This window comes from Lotus japonicus, chromosome 4 (genome assembly GCF_012489685.1).
Source record: "Lotus japonicus ecotype B-129 chromosome 4, LjGifu_v1.2".
Taxonomy (NCBI): Eukaryota; Viridiplantae; Streptophyta; class Magnoliopsida; order Fabales; family Fabaceae; genus Lotus; species Lotus japonicus.
In genome coordinates, this window is record NC_080044.1 from 53,310,578 (window position 1) to 53,316,213 (window position 5,636).

The following is a 5,636-nucleotide window of genomic DNA, read 5'->3' on the forward strand; positions in this document are numbered from 1 at the left end:
TTTTATTAATAAAACTCCCATATGATTTAAATATGGAGTATAAATATTATTTTCTATATCAATTTTTGTATACTAAATATCGCTTAAAACTATTAATGGTGATATTAATTCATTATTATTATAGTCAAGAAAGCTTTGAATGCAAACAATGCACTTTACTATATTACTAACTAAGTAAAATAATTATTAATAAACCTGAGTGTATTGTGACATCAATCATATTCATCTTTGCACTTGTTCTTATCATTGAAACCACAAATGTGTATATAAATACGCTTTCTCTCAACCAATACCTCACATCTAAAAAAACCCTAATTGTATCTTTCTGAAATCCTAAATACTTCACTTTTTTTTCCAACCAAAACCCTGATTGTGTCTGGCCAAAATCCTATGTTGCCTTAACCACAACCATCGCTTGAATGTTAAGCCTCTACCCTGACCCTTCCTTTCCTCTTCCAAATCTCTAGATTCAACTACACTTTAGTATTTGTTTTGCACCATGCTCTTGAGATCGTTCTTGTATTCGATCGGGGGCACCTGCCTCGATGAGGTGGTCAAGGAAGCACCATTCAAGCCCTTGATGTTGCTTTGCAGACAACCCTTTTGAAAAGTAGGAATAATAATTTTCGTATTTTGTGTTGCATTTCGAGTGTGTTTTTCGTTTCTTTGTTTTAATGAAATTTTTTCACTGCAGGAATAATGTTGTGGGATGGGTCATTTTTCGCACCTGAGTTGGGGGCAACAGATCCACTTGGTAGTGGTACTAAGCATAGGAGATGATATTTGCAGTGCCTTCACCCAACACAGGTGGGATCATGTGACTTTCCTTTAATATTAGTTCTACCATATACCTTTTTATATTATTAATGTTGTCTTTGATGAATGAGAATTGAACCAATTGTCCGTCTTTTAACAAATGGGTTATTCTTTTATTGCAGATGTGTGAGCGAGGAATTTCTTTGAACTGATTTGTGTGACTGATTTAGTGCAAGGTATTTTAATATGAATATTACAATGTCTATGTCTGACTATGATTTTGTTAAAGTTTTTATGTTAGATTTTATGTCACTAAATCATCAAGTTGAGTTTTTGTGTGTTTATGCAAGTCTTTTGATTAAGAAATATTCCGATCTTGGAGTTTATTTTATTAACTTTTCATTGAACATGTATATTTGAAAATTCATGTTTTGCTTTTTCTCTTATGTTCATGCGAAGATGGATTTGAAAGGTATTCAAGTGGAAGTTGGTCTTGACGAACATATATTTATGAAGTTATAAAGTTGTTGGAGTTTCAATGAAACCAGTTAAAGAGATAATGTGAGAGTTATAATTTTCCACAAATTATTTGTGACCTTCATTTTAATTTATCAAGGGGAGGTAAAATGTGTACCATGTTTGATATTATGACTTATTCCCTTTATCATAATTTATTATTTGGATAAAATTATCATTTATAAATAGCAAATCCTTCTATATATATATATATATATATATTGTGGATAACTTTAGTATGTTAGAAAGTATCTGTTGTGCATGCTCATATTTTGTTATGCTCTATAAAACTATTGTTTCTGCAATTTGGTTTTTGCTTAAGTTTACTCTTGATGACAAGAGAATAAAAAAATCGACCACTCAATACTTAAATGATAATTACAATAAGAAGTTGAAGTATGAAATTCTTACTACTCCTCAAGCTAGAAGTTACACAAAGCCTATTTATTTGTCTGTGGACACTAGGTCTTTCTCTTTTATATAGTTATATTTATTTTTCACGATAACTTTTTGTTATACTTCAACTTTTCTTTTCAATCGTATCATAGTCGTAGGTTTATCGACTCGTAGCTAGACAAAGATACACAAAAAGATTGAATGAGAACCAAGTAACTTTCCTTTTAAACGCAACATGTTATTGTTCTCAACAAAGAGGGAAAGTTATATAAGTACTTAGTTGATTTTTGTAGACCACTTATATAATTTTCCTTTTCATGAGGATGCTGACACAAGTTTTAAAAGGGAAGTAATTATTTGCTCCTTGTTCAATCTTTTTGTGTATCTTTGTCCCGCTGCAATTTGACAAATCTACAATGAAGAAAAAGTTGAAGTGTAAATGGAAATTTCTCAAGCAAATTAAATATATAGCTAAGTTAAAGGAAATACATCTATAGTAAAATTATTATGCTTTATGTCACTTCTAGGTTGAGGATCATTAAGACTTTCATACTTCACTTTATAGTGTACTTCTCGTTTAAAAGTATAGAGAGACCATTTTTTGTTTTGTTTTCTTATCATCAAGGGTAAACTTAAAGAAAATATCAAATTAAAAAGATAATATTTGTACGGAGCATAACAAAATATGGCATGCATGTCGGATACTTGCTTACATAATAAAGTTATATAAAATATATAGCCAAGTATTTGCTATTTACAAGTGATAACCTTTTCCCAACAAAAAACTATGATAAAGGAGAAAAAGTCATAATATCAAATATAATACACATTTTTCCTCTACTTGATAAACTAAAGCGGAGCTGATAATTAATTTTTTGACAAAGTATAACTTACTCACATTATTTCTTTAATTGCTTCCATTGAAAGTTAAAACTTCAATAACTTTATAACTTTATTATGTTTTCCAAGAACAACTTTCATCTTTATTCTTTTCAAAGTTTTCTTCACATAAACTTAAGAGAAAAAGATAAACATGATTTTTCAAACATACACGTTCAATGAAAAGTTAAGAAAAGACAAACTATACACAATGTTTTTAAACTAAAAGTCTTGCATAAACAAATAGTAGCTCAAGATAATGATTGAGAGACATAAATTGAAACTAACGCAAAACTTTAACACATTCATGATGAATAGGCATTGAAATGTTCATATTTAAATGTTTTACAATAAAATTAGTCTTGTGAATCGGTTCTAAGAAGAAAGCTCTTGTTGACTTATTTGCAGTAAAAAAAAATTGTTGTTACTGTGAGCCCGGTCGTCTGATCGGGATGTTACAATATACACGGTAAAGAAGCAAACTACGTCTATATATACACGATATATTTCTATGTGTCTCAACTAAAGTTCCAAAATCTTTTGATTTTACAACTACATGATTTATCAAATAATATGGATGTAAATATGTATGTATTAATGTTATGGTGTATATATAAATAAAATTATATTTATATTTGTAAATATTCGGTTTAGATTAGATTAGTTCGGTTTTGAAAATCAAATTCAATAAAAAATCAATATCTTCTGTTTCCGATCCATTGGGTTATTGATTGCTTGGATTTCAAATGTTTTGGATTTCGGCTCCATCACGTTTGGTCCAATCCAACCCAAACTGAATATTGGAATAGATTGGTTATGAACACCCCCAACGACTCCTACAACCAATCCAAACCAACCAAAATCCAATCAAATCAATAACCCAATGGATTAGAAACTGAAAAAAATCGATTTTTTTATTAGATTTGATTTTCAAAATGAACCAATCCAATCCATACTTAATATTTACAAATATACATATAATTTATTTATATATAGATCATATCATTTATACTTACATATTTACATCTATATTATTTCATAAATCATTAGTTGTAAAATCAAAAGATTTTGGTGCTTTGGTTGAGACACATAGAAATATGCCGGGTATATATAGATGTAGTTCGCTTCTTTACATGTATATTGTAACATCTTGATCTGATGACTGGTCTCACGGTAACAACGCGAGTTTTTTCAGCATGTTTTGTCCTCACTCATGTGCTTCATGACAAAACTTTCCAGAAGTCACTCATTCCAATATTACTAGAAGGCAAGCACACTTAACTACCTTAGATTTTTATGAGTCGGGTTCCCGAAAAGAAGATGCATCTTGTTTTTCAAACCAAACTAATAAAATTTGGATTGGATTGGATTGGTTCAGATTTATAAGAAAAAAACCGATTGAAGTGATAAAATCGAAGAGATTGAATGGGTTGTATTTTCCCCTTTAAACTGAACCAATTCAGACGGCGAACACCCCTAGTACGTACTTGAAGGCACTAATAATATCCTCTCCGATATATACTTTATAAGTTGAGAGAGCATAGTATTATTGGGTGCCCATTAGGGTGGACTATTAGTAATTTGGTCCACCAACGCACTAAGAGCATTTTAGACTTTGCACTCTTAGTATTTTAGACTTTGCACTCTGGATATTTCCCCTTCTCCTCCTTCCCCTTTCCACTCCCCCTTCCCCTCACTTCAACCATCTCTAGCTAACCGCCACCACTCCGACAGAGACCATTTCCAGCCATTTCTTGTAGTTTGAGGGCATTTTCTAGAAGATTTTTCGGCGAGGGACGAATTTCATATCTCACTCAAAGTAAAGGACGATTTTCTGATTCAACCCAAATATTAATGGTCAAAAATAAAAGTAATGACATAGTTTTGTTTGGCAGACGAATTTTAGTTGTTACTAAATTAGTATAAATTATCCCTCCTCAGTAGTAGAAAGTATTGTAACACAGAACTTAGTGAACCAAACAAGTTTTTGAGGTTATCATGTTAATTTCTCCTAACAAAGTTCAAGACACCTAATCCGAACAAGACACTAATGGTTATATATGCATTCATAGTTTGGTTCAGATTTCATTTTCTCAAACTCAAAATTCATCTGAACTCAATGGATTTTCGTTCCTAGAATCCAATACCTCTGGTCCTATTTATAAGAAACAAAAAGAAGAAAAATTTTGGTACTTTTTATAAGAACTAAATAAAAGTTTGTGCTATATTAATTTTCTTTTTCCAATGATACTCTTATAACTAGTAAAATGTGTTTCATTAGTTATTCTTTCTCCTTCCCACTCTCCAACATAAGTACTACTTGTAAGACCAAGATTTGATCAGGTGGTACAACTCTATGTTTTGGTGATAACAAGTTCTTTATTGTGTATGAAAATTAGGGTACTCTAACGTTTGTCTTTTAAGTGTTTGACAAACAAGCTCTGATTATGATTCAAAGACATATCCATCAGAAGTTAAAGACCAAAGAGTAATCAACATAACTCTTCTGCAATCACTACGTTTTTCTGAACGGTAGTAAAAGTTTCAGATGTTCTGAAGATTAAAGCTCTGATGTGGGCTCTGAAGATTCAAGTGCTGAAATTCGGAAGACCAGAAGTTCTGAGCGAACGGTCCAGAAGCTGAGACTTGAAGATTTTGAAGTCCAAGAGTAAGTTGGTTCTCAAGACCCAAGTGCTTCTAATTCTGAAGACCAAATGTTCTGAGTGAACAGTCCAGAAGCAGAATTTATGAAGGTCAGAGGATCCAAACTTCCTTCTGAGTCTGATCAATTGCTTCACAAGTTCCAACATGAAGTGTCGCCAAGATCAGGAGTCAAATAGGATAAGACAATGTCATTGTCAATAGTACAAAAGTAGTGTACTATTCTTACCGTCTTACCTACGAAGTTCAGCCACAACAGGTTATGGAATTTTCAGAATTATCCTCCACCAGACATATTCTATCAACGGATACAACACCCATACCTTGGAGTATTTAAAGGTTGAAGATAGAAGAAATTGGATATGAAACTATTGTTCAATACAAGTGAAAACCTTCAAGCTGAATACCTTAGAAATATTTTCTTCATT